Here is a 12108-nt window from a genome sequence, read left to right on the forward strand (position 1 = left end):
GGCCTTAACGCAGCACTCTGGCCTGTGCCTATCTCCAGGTGCTTCCAAATCTGGCTAAAAGTCCAGGACTGGCGGGGGGGGGGGGTTGGGGAGGAGGTGGGAGTCAGTCACTGAACCCTTAGATGGGCCGAGTGGGGACCCACAGATGGGTTTTACCTGGATTTTATCTCTCCCTTGCACTAGGTGAGAAGAGAAGGAGGTATCAGCTAAAAATCCTGGCCCCACCTGGGGCCCTCCCTTTGCCATTCCCTGCAAGAAAGGAAACAAAGCAAGCCCCTCCATCAGTAACGAACACAAACTGGTACCATTTTGAGCAGCAGTTTAAACTTCGAGGTTTAAAGTGCTCCCAGCTCTAGAGTGATTTTACCCTGGGCACTTTGTTTTCTCCTTAGTAAAGTGAGAATTGAAATTGTTATCCCACCAAAGGTGATGAGACTCCAGGAAATTCCTCTAAGACGTTGACCCTGGGTCTGGAACATATCAGGCCTTTAATGAGAGCTAGCTATTAATTATACCTATAGTAGTAGCTAATAGCACAGTTAGTCTTGGGCACATTTCGATGGGTTTCCAGGTATTTTTATTTTATGCTCACAATGACCTTGTGGGATAAGAATTATTGCCTTTGTCATTCCTACTTTACAGATGAGAAAGTTGAGGCATAAGGAGGCTATTTCCCAAAGCCACATAACTAGGAAGAAGCTGAACCAGGATGTGTCTGTTTCCTATGGCTGCTGTAAAAAATCACCTCAAACAGAGGGGCTTAAAGCAACAAATCGCTGCCTTACAGTTCTGGAGGTCAGAAGTCTGATGGGTTGGCAGGGAGGGTGACACTGCTTCTGGAGGTGTGGGTTTCGAATTCCTTGGCTCATGGCCCCACATCCCTTTGACCTCTGCTTCCATCATCACGCTCCCTTCTCTGACTCTGGCGGCCTGTCTTAGGAGGTCCATTCTGGTAAATTACAGGTGACCCCCCTTCAAGCTCTTTAGTATGTAAGAGCACATATTTAATCGCAGGGTCCTGGGAGTAGGACGTGGACATCTTTGGGGGGGCATGATTCTGCCTCCCCCCAGGGATGAAGCCAGGCTGACTGACTCCAGAGCAGGTGCTTTGGAGCACTCCGTGCCTGGTCCAGTGCATTCTGGGTGAAGAGGGAGACACATGATTGAGAAAAGCCCTTGGGCTGGAGGACTCAGGGCTGAAGGGGGTGAAGTCCAGCTGACTACAGCTATAGCAGGAAGAGGGGGCTCCGGATGAGAGGGGTGAGCAATGGGCAGGTGAGGAGGGAGACACCTCGGGGGAGGTGACCTTTGGGCCACACCTTAAATGATGACTGGAATTCCACAGGTAGCCATGGAAGATTTTCCAGGTGCATGAAGCATGAATGTGTGTGGTCAGAAGTGACTGGAGTATGGGAGAGGAGGGTGATCGAGCTCTTACCTGGCCATGAGGATTGGATGAGCTGGCACCCTGTGGACAGCACCTGATGAGACCTCACCCTGCCCAATTCTTTCTTTTTCTTTTCCTTTTTTTATCTTTTTCTTTTGTGGTGCTGGGGATTGAAGCCAGGGCTTCGTACATGCGAGATAAGCACTCTACCACCCAGCCTCATGTCCAACTCTGCGTATTTTATTTTGAGACAGGGTCTTGCTAAGTTGCCCAAGCTGCTCTTGGACTTGTGAACCTACTTCCTCAGGCTTCAGAGTAGCTGGGATCACAGGTGCGCAACACCACACCTGGCTCCAACCCCTTCAGTTTACAGCTGGGGAAACTGAGCCCTAGAGGACAGAGTCAGTGGCCTTCTCAAGATTACAGTGAGAAGATGCCAGCTGGAGCATGGCGGGGGCTGGAGCTGAGCAGGGCTCACGGAGGAGGCCAAAGCAGGGCTCCTGCCTTCCCTGCTCCCTGCTGCCACTGCCCCGCCGTTTCAGGTTTCTTTTCTCACCTGCCCTGTTCTCCTGCAATCTCCCTAGTGGCCGCTGGATGGTGCCTGGAGCTCTGACTTGGAGCTGGGTCCCAGAGCTCTAACAGGTCCTGAAGAACCTGTCCTTCTCCCTATGACCATCTTCTACCTGGACACCAAAGGTTGAGAATAACAAGGATATCAGTGGGCCAGGGCAGAAGTTGCAGGGCATTCTGGGATGGAGGGTAGGCCTGGGGAAGACTGCTTGGTTCCCTCATGCTAAGACTCTTCCCCCAAATCCCTGCCTATCCTCCCAGTTGCTGGTCTTTGTCATCTCACTGCAGAATGGGAAACAACCTCACGTAGACCTTGGATACCTTGCAGGACCAGTCATCTGTGTGTCCCTCTCCTAGGGTACTTGCACTTCAGAAGTAGCCAGGAAAGAAGCAAGCAAGGTAGATCAAAGGGAGCACTGGTCATGTTGGGTTTTAGGCAGCTGAGGCCACGTACAGGGAGAGGTATGGGCTCCTTACATGACCTCAAGGCAACACTGTGAGGTTAGTGCCATCACTTTCATTCAGCCAGCTCCCGGATGTCCAGGCCTCCTCCCACTTGATCAGAGTTGTCAGAACTGGGAAGAGTGTTTGAGGAAAAAATGGAGGTCTTCACTTGACACCAGCTGCCTACAGGCTGAGCTTCTGGGAGAAGAGAGAGGAGTTGGGGAAGGACTGGCATGAGTGCGCTCTCCACTCAGCCGCATTCCAGGAGGGCAGGGCGGAGACAGTGGGTGTGTGAGCTGAGGAACAGTAAAGAGGATAGTGATGCTTACAGTCACGGTGACTAGTGTTTGGGGCAGTGCACAAGGTGATTTCCCATCATTTATAGCGGAGCCACACAACCACCCTGGGAGGAAGACAAGGCCACGTGGCTATGGCTCTTTCACAGAAGGGAAAATTCAGGGCCACAGAGGGATTGTGATTCACTCAAGTTTACATGTCGATATACTCCCGGTGCTGGGTGGGACCCACCTCCTGGCTCCCAGCTCGGGGACTTGCTGCCTCATATGGGCCACAGATGTGGCTGGGCACAGAATGGGGCCTTTAGCGGGACTGAAGCTCAGCCACGCTCCTTCCCCAGCCTCAAGCTGGCTGCCACGCAGAGGGTTTGGACTGGAGGTTTGGGATGTCAGAGGACAGGGAGGCTTGTTGGAGTGGGAGGATCAGCTGTGTGTCCTCCAGGCTTCCTTGGCCCATCATGCTGCATGACCTGTGGCTGCTGCCACCCCAGGAGCCCATTCCATGGCTCCTTCCCTCTATTGTGTGTGTGTGTGTGTGTGTGTGTGTGTGTGTGCGCGCGCGCGCACACCCATCTCTCCAAAGGCCCTCTCCCTTGCTGGTTCCTGTACACACCCTTCTTCCTAATCAGCCTCAAGCTGTGCGGCCCCTCTGCTCAGACCTCTGAAACAGACCTCCCTGGTGAGCACCCACCTGTGCCTGCTCCGCACAGGAGCTCTTGGCTCCGTTTCCATCTGAGCCACACTTGGACCCTTCCAGGTGCAGCTCATATTCCCCGGTACCTTCCCCTCTCTGTTTTTGAAATGAGTTGTGGCTCAGGGTTGAAGCTGCTTTCTGGATGCCACAAGGAAGGAGTGCTGTGACTTTCAGAGAGGGAAGCAGAACTATGTCACCTTAATTTGCCATCTTTAACCAGACGTTCTCATATTATTATTTTAAAATAAAAAGTCACTAGCTAGAATGTGGTCATGTTGCTGTGGACGGGGACTGCACCTGGGCCCTGGGTATTGGGGCCAAGTGCAACACAACACCTAATGCATACCATCCTTCTGTCATGTTTAATTTAAATATTTGTATCAAATATGGAAACCACAAAGTTGATCAGAAGAGTAGAAAGTAAAAACAGACATCAAGCAAACAGCACCTTTTACAGTGTGAGTGAATCAAAAGAGGCCCATGAGTTATTGGAAAGAATTCTGATGGCAACAGTATTCAATAGAAACTAGATCAAGACCCTAGTCACATTCCCCAACAGAAACAGAGGGTGTCACATCTGTTCCAAAGTTGCCTGTTGGAGGAGAGCAGGGGAGCTGAGATCTCTTTGTTCCCACTGTAATGTCTTCAGCTTTGCAACCCAGAAAGGAGTGTTCTTGAAATAGTAAAAATAAAATCAGTAATTAGCATGAAGTCTCATCTGCTTTTCCTCAACCCAAGATAGCAGATAATATTGATTATGCATCACATCAGCCATTCTACTAAGACATTTTATAAGAGGAATAAGCATCTTTTAAAACAATGGATACCCACTTCCATATTACTTTCTAAGAATGTGTATGTGTGCATGTTTCACCAATATGTACTTTAAGTAATTTCAAGGATGCAATGACTAACCTAGTAAGAGTCAAGGTTTCAGGACCAGGCCCAGGTAAATTTGAGTCCCATCTCTGCCACTTTCTAGCAGTATGATGTTGGAAAAATCCCTTGCAATCTCCCTGAGTCTCCATTTCCTTAACTGTAAAATAAGTTAAGGAACACCTCTGTTTATAAATCTCAACCCCAAAGGGATTAAATTACAGCATATAATTTACTACCTTATTCAGAGGGCAGTGGCAACAGCAGAGGTAACAACAACAAACACTTGTGTGGCTGCTGTGTAGGGGTCCTTGCTCATGGCCTTAGTTAATCCTCAGAACTGGCTCAGGAAGTTGGTGGTGTTATGTTCCCCATTGAACATCCACAAAGGGGTGAAGTTAAGACTTCAGTAAATGGAGGCAGAATAGGAGGGAAGAGGCTGGGGACTTGTAAGATCTTAAAGAGGGATTTCCTGGGATCTGGCAATGGGGAAAGAGTCAAGGAGACTTGTCCAGACAAATATATCATCTTGGATGAGGGACCAGCTGGGAACTCTTCCTGTATCAGAAATGAAGTTTCTTGGAAGAGGTACATATTGTGGGGTTCGGTGGTCAGAGTAAAGGTGTGAGGAGGGGTGGCAGGAGGAGAGGAGGGAAGCCAGGCTGGGTCAGACTGAGTGTGGGAAATAGAACTTAGGGGGAGTAGAGCCAGATCTTCAGTGGGTTCAAGGATAATGCCTAGAAAAGCAGAATCCTAACTGGAAAGGTCTCCAGGGCCAGTTTGTGTAGATCCTGATATTAAGAAGGGGCGGGAAAGGTGTACAATGAATTGAAAATGAGCTTTCTGCTGTCATGTATAACTGATAAATAAATTAATAATAAATAAATAATTAATAATAAATAACTAATAAATAAATTTAAAAAATGAAGGGGGGGCTGGGGTTATAGCTCAGTGGTAGGGAGCTTGTCTCACACTTGTGAGGTACTAGGTTCAATCCTTGGCACCACATAAAAAATAAATAAATAAAATAAATAAAGATATTGTGTCCATCTTTAAAAAAAAAGTGTGTGTGGTGGGGTAAGGCATCCCTACACCGGGTGGCATCCCACCATGAGGGTTAATAATATTTCAGTTTGGGAAATCAGTGGTACTTCGTGCACAGTTTCGCATTCTGAAGGAAGGCAGGACAAATTGGATTTGCTGATGAATGGATGTGGAGTGTCATGGGTGTGAGGAGTCGAAGAGGAGGTCAAGAGGTTTGGTCTGAATGACAGGAGGGTAATGTTGCCTCCTGCTGAGGTGAGAGAGCGAGCCGTTTTGGCAGGTGCGATCAGGAGTTCAGTTTTAGGCCTATCAGGTTTGAGATGCATTTGAGGTGTCCAAGTTGAGACACCAGGAAGTCTGTGGGATTTATGAGTTTGAAGTTCCAGAGAGGGGTCTGGCCCAGAGAGAGCAACTGGACAGAGGTTAGCATTGACCTGGTGCATAAAGCTGTAAGACTGGATGAGTTCAGAAAGGAAAGAAGTATAAATAAGGAAGAACAAGAATTTAGGCCACCCTCTGCACCCCAGCCCAGCCTTCAGAGAGGAGTTGGCAAAGGAGCCTGAGGAGTCACCTAGAGGACGAAGTAAACCAAGATGTCACGGAGCTCAGGGAGCCAAGTGAAGGAAATGAGGGAAGAGGAGGTGATTGATGAGAGCAAGTGCCATTGAAGGGTCATTAAGATGAGCGGTGAGAACTGACCACTGGATTTAGCAACCTGGAGGTCCGTGGTGACTCTGACAAGAATACAGTTGGGGGTGGTGCGGGCTGCCTGTTGTAGGGGTAGGAGAGAAAGGATGACAGGAAAGGAATCAGACCCAGCAGGTATCAATATTTGTTTTCAGGAGTTTTGCTACAACTAAGTTTTCTTTCTCTTTGACCAAGAAACCCATTTATGGGGCTGGGGTTGTGGCTCAGAGGTACAGCGCTCGCCTAGCATACACGAGGCCCTGGGTTGGATCCTCAGCACCACATAAAATAAAGATATTGTGTCCACTTATAACTAAGGAATAACTATTTAAAAAAAGAAACCCAATTATGGAGGTAAATGAAAAAACATTTTGTTAAAGCATAGGTTTATATTTGCAGAAAACTTCTGAGGAGTATACAGTGTTCCTGTATATCCCTCACTCTGTTATTGACATCTTACTTCAGTATGACATATTGTCACAACAAGTGAACCAACATGGATACAGTATTATAAGTCCACACTTCATTCAGATTTCTTTAGTGTTTTGTGGGTGGTTTGGGGGACTGATCCCAGGGGCATTCTACCACTGAGCTACATCCCCACTCCACTGTATTTTGAGACAGGGTCTTGCTAAGTTGCTCAGGGTGGCCTGGAGCTTGGAATCCTGCCTCTGCCTCCCGAGTGGCTGGGGTCCCAGATGTGAGGCCCTGCGCCTGGCTCCATTTCCTTAGTTTTTACCTGACATTCCAGGAGCTCATCCAGGATACCAGGTTTCATTTTCCTGTCTCTTAGGTTCTTCCCGACAAAAGTTTCCCCCACCTTGGTGGTTTTGAGGAGTATTAATCAGGAGTTCTCTAGGATCCTTCTCAACCTGGGTCACTTGATATTTTCTCATGGTCAGATTGGGATCATGAGTAGGAAGACCATTAAGAAAGGTAACTAAAAACCTTTGTGATATGTCTAGTGAGGCTAAGGGGCAGCTATTGGGAAAAGTTGAAGGCCCAGCAGAGGGTCTGTCTCATCCCCCCGTCCCATTTTAAAAGGCACAAGCACAGAAATACTAACCCCATGGAAGGGGTGTCCTGGGTGGGTTGAGGGGGACAGTGCTCAGAGCTCTCTGCACCAAGAAAGAGAGGGTTAAAAAAAGCAGAGGTTAGGCTTCTGAAATGTTTGTTCTCAGAGCTGAAAATGTTGAGCCTGTGTAGAAGTCACCCCTGGGTCTAGGGTTGAGTCTCCAACTTTTCTGGTTCCCAGACTCGGTCCTATATTGGGAATGTGAAATAAAAGCTTTGACTCATAACACAGTGAGAACACATAGGAGATCATCTGATTCTCATGATCCTCTGCAGAAACAGGTAGCCTTGTCTCCAATTTGCAGCTAAATGAGAGAGGTGGAAAGAGTGGGAGGTGACTTGCTCAGGTGCGCAACTAGCCAGTGACAAAGTAGGATTTAGAATCAAGGTCAGTCTAAGTCAAGCCCTCGAAGTTTCCCTCTTACTATTCAGATCTCGGTCTGGGTGATAATGGGATCATTTATGTCAGGGAGTTTCTTCCTGTCCAGATTCTCAGCACTCAGGTATGATGTCTGGAGCTCATTCTCTGCCCTTCCTGCTATTTAAGCAGATGGAAAACCCAATTAGTCACTGAGAATGTTGCTCAGTCCCTTTCAGACATGCTGGTGGGAGCAAAAATCAGTACATGACTCCTGGAAAGGAAGCTTGCAATAAGAACAAAGAAATTTACATCTCTTGGTATTTACTGACATGATCACAACTCTGAACATCTTCCCCAGGAAATGTGAACTGATGGAAATACATAAAACATGGGGGATGTTTGTATGCCATGGGATGACATTCATGTCAGGGCGATTTATTACAGAGACCAGAAGACAACATGGGCCTTCAACATTGGAGACTGGCTAAGTAGACCATAGCCCTCGTTTTCACCCGATACGATGCTTATGAAGAGTTCCTAACTTGGAAAGTACTTATAACAATTTTTTTCCTAGAATATCTGGGTGTAAGAAATGTTTCATTTGCTTATTTTTTTTAAATTAAATTAAATCTGGTATTTTACCCCGCCCCTCTTGCTGGTGTGATATAAATAATTTACATCGCTGAGCCACTCTCCTATTTCCACTGGATTCTACAAGAATCTAAAGCTCCTTTGGACCTCTCAAGCGCTCAGACCCCGATGACCACTATTGTCACCATTGCTCTTTCCGGCACAATACACCTGGCAGGTATGGCTCTCCACAATTGGCTTCCAGAAGTCTCCAGTCATGTCCTCCCTGTGGTCCTCTCCTTTGACTGTAGATGAAGCCACAAAAGCTTCACTTCTTCAAAGTCTGAGGTATCTTGGAGCGTGGCATGGGAACACCTCTCACACCTCAGGTTTCTGGTCTGTGTAATGAGACTGTAAAAGAACCTAATCCGTAAGGTCACTTTGATGAAATGAGTCAACATGGGAATTGTCCCCTGCCCCGAGCCTGGCCTGATGCTAGAGCCTGTCTTGTTTTTGAAACTAGGGTAGAAAGCCAGTGAAATGGTCTCAGGAGCTTTCATATTTTGGGCTGCAGTGGAGCCTCAAGAATGATTTCAAACTTCTGAGCTTCCAAAGGAAACTGTTAAGAAAATGAAAGTCAGTCCCTGAGACTCGGGGGAAGGTGTTCTCAGTCCCTGTGGATGGTGGAGGAACTCTTCACTGATTGGCAGATGCTGTCTTTAACTTTGGCTGGAGTGCCTCTGCTCTCTGGCCCTTCCTATCTGCACTGGCAGCTCGGTGTCTTGTCCTGTGCTCGGTGTCTTGTCACTGAGTCACTGTGGAAGCTTGATCGGGTCTTGCTTCTTTCTGACAACACCCTGGAGGGACTGAGAAATGCGTGGGCACCTCGGACGACTTCACGTCATTTCTGGGGTCGCTGGTGATGGGAAGGTGTTCTAGCTGTTCCATTCTCAGTCTGCTTCCCCATCTTCTCCCACAGAGGTGGGTCTTGGCTACCTTCACCCCAGATTCTCATCTTCCTGAAAACCAAAGCCCCCCTCTGTAGGGATTTCAGCTGAGGAGAAGCCCCTCCTCACCAGCTCACCCAGAGTCACATCCTGGGAAGTCTCACCAGAGTGTGTGTGTGTGTGTGTGGGGGGGATCAAAAGTGCCAAATTGGAAGGAAGGCTTGGGTGGGGATTTCCCCAGTGGGAGAGTGGCAGGGCCACCCCGTGGCCGTCTGTGTGGGAGGAGAAGTTGTGCCACGCCTGCCACCCCTGGTTGTCAGGGAGGGTTTGAGTAGCCTGATCTCCCGTGCGCCCGCTCCTTGCTTCTTTCCTCACCTTTCTCATCCGGTTTGCAGAGGTTCGCCTACTGCGGCCCAGTCAAAGGGGCACCTCTGGCTGCTCACTGGGTCTCCTGACTCAGCCTGGGGATCCTCCAATCCATTAGCCCAGCTTAGTGTGTTACAAATTGTAAAGGACCCTCTCTGATTAAGAACAAGAACAACCATAAATCCCTAGACAGATTCTAGTGGCCCCAGGGGTGGGCAGACATGGAGAAGGGGTGGCTCTTTTCTGAGTGCTATGATTCTCTCATTCATTCATTCATTCCACAATGATTTTCTGTGTCCAGTGTTTATTAAGCACTGCCCATGTGTCATCTCCTGTGCTTTGCACTTAAGATAAAGTTAATGGAGCAAGCGTAAGTATTTCCTGCACTCACCGGGCTAGCTAGCATCCACAGCCATGGAGGGCTTCCTGTGTGCAGAGTTAGGTTGCTGGGACCTGACACAGTCCCTATTCTCAAGGGCTCTCATTCCAGTGTGGAGGGATATGGGTTTACAGGGGATTATAACCAAAAAGAAGGGATAGGCTGGGGAATGGCAGAGGAGCATCCAATACAGAACAAGAGATGAGAGGTTAAGAGAGAGAGAGGCACGGACGAGACGCCCAGCAATGAGCCTTAACCTTTTTGGGGTCCAAACCATTTGGAGATTGATGAATTCACTCCTCTGAAAAAAAATGCATCTGTCATTTCCTGGGATTTGGTGATCCAGCAGGATCCATGGACCTCAGGTACAGAGCTTGACTCAGCCTTAGAGTTAAGTGGAACCACAGGAGAGCTATCATGCCCCCTCTGAGAAGGAATCCTCCCTCCCTGAGAAACCTGCCCAGAGCTGGCTAGCACAGACCCAGCAACGGAGGGCTTATTCTTATTAATAGATCCGCAGACTGATTCTAGGACTTGGGGAGGGACACAGAAAACATGGTTATTTCCTGAAATCCCAGGAATATCCGTGCTAGGAGGAGACCTTCACCTTTACCTAACCCAGCACACACTCTGTACAGATAGAGAAACTGATGCTCAAACGGGGGAAATGCCTGGTGGGGATTCTACAGTGAGTCAGGGGCAAGGTTCTAAGCACTGAGGTCTCTGAGCAGCCAGTTCAGAGAGGATGGGGCACAGCGTAGAGGCCAGTCAAGAGAGAATGTAGACTTAGATAGAGAAGGATGGGACCAGATGGGGATGGTGGTCACCTACCCTGAGCAAGAACTCCCCAAAGATAAGGATCTGAGTTGACAGAAGACTCTGATGTTGCTCTTGAGTTCCAGGTGAGCGGGAAGGGAATTGAACTAATGATAAGTGCTGTTTAAGACTTACTGAATGCCAGACTCTGAGCTGGGTGCTTTATGACTGTCCTGACATTTAATCCTGCTGGTAGTCCCCCCACCCCACCCACAAAGGCACGCATGATCACATCTACTTTACATGGATGACCCAAATAAAACAGAGGTCTCCTGATTTTGAGCCAAGGTCACTCAGGAAACAAAGTGCAGATTTGGGCTTTGGTTCAGGTCATGCTCAGCCCAGTCTCCCCCTTAACTGCGAATGCAGGTACATGTTTCTTATTCACGTGATGTAACCAGTGTCAAGCGCAGGGCTGGGGACATAGTGGACAGTTTTGCAGGATCCGGTGAGTTAAGCAAGACTTAAGAGGAAGTGATGGAGGCTGGATAGAGAAGGCTCAGTTGGATTCCAGGAGGGGCGTGGAAGCACCGAACAGACCCCAGGAAGTGCCCAGGGTGACAACCTGGCAGGTGACTTGGGCAGGCTCTCCTCTCAGGGTCTGGGTTTTCCTCCTCTGAGAGATGGTTGGTTTGACCTGGAGGATCTTCAAGGCCCCATCTAGTGTACTAAAGTTTTAAAACCAATTACAACCTGCTCAGCAAGGCTCTGAGCTACTCATATAAAACCTGGTTCTAGTCTGGAGGGTGTTTGGGGACTGGAGGGAGGTGACCACTAAACCATGGGTGGCCCAGGGAGGGTGGACACAGAAATAGGAGACAAGGAAAAAAAAAACTAACTTCCATTCTAGGTAAGCCTGCAAACTAAAATGGGAAAGCATGCGCATAGAAATAATACAGAACAAGGAAGGCAGGCTATTTTAGCCATTTGACAAAAACAAGGGAGTCTCTCTTTTCTCAAGCTAGAGCTAATTTTGGTTAATTTAATACAAGCCAGGAAGCTGAAGTTTTAGGAAATCAAGATACCTAAAGTTTAATCACAAAGTTTTCTGCTGCCCTGAAGTCTGTTCCCCAAACATTATTCAATCAACACCATATTGGTTCCAATCCTCTGTTTGATTTATCTTTATTTTCCAAAAATCCAAACACATATCCACATTTATGGGAGAGGATAGCAATGGTGGGAGGGAGCACAGAGGGTTTTTCTTATACCTTCATTTTTTAGAAGGGAACTCTTCTGTGCCCTCTCCTGATCTCCTTTGAAGTATGAATGATTCTCGGGGTGAAACCTACTTTAATGCCACTTAATCCTCTAAGTGTCCTTCTCTGTTCTGGGGTGTTTAACAAAACAGTCCCTGGAGTATGATGTCTGCCCAGAGAGAAACTTCTCATGGGTACTTTGTAATCATTTCATGTCCTATTTATTCCAATGGTTTTATGTTTCTGGGAAATGTGCTCTGATCTTGGTATAAGTTGCTTAATTATCATACTCCATTAATTTTATATTGAAGCCAATAGAGAGAAAAATAATTTTATTGTGTTAGGAGGTTGCAGACTTAGAAATGTCATTTTAAGAATTCCTTGAAGCTGGGAATGGT

The sequence above is a fragment of the Marmota monax genome, unplaced genomic scaffold (genome assembly GCF_021218885.2).
Source record: "Marmota monax isolate L192 unplaced genomic scaffold, Marmota_monax_Labrador192_F-V1.1 WCK01_AAM20220418_F8-fsc00014, whole genome shotgun sequence".
Taxonomy (NCBI): domain Eukaryota; kingdom Metazoa; phylum Chordata; class Mammalia; order Rodentia; family Sciuridae; genus Marmota; species Marmota monax.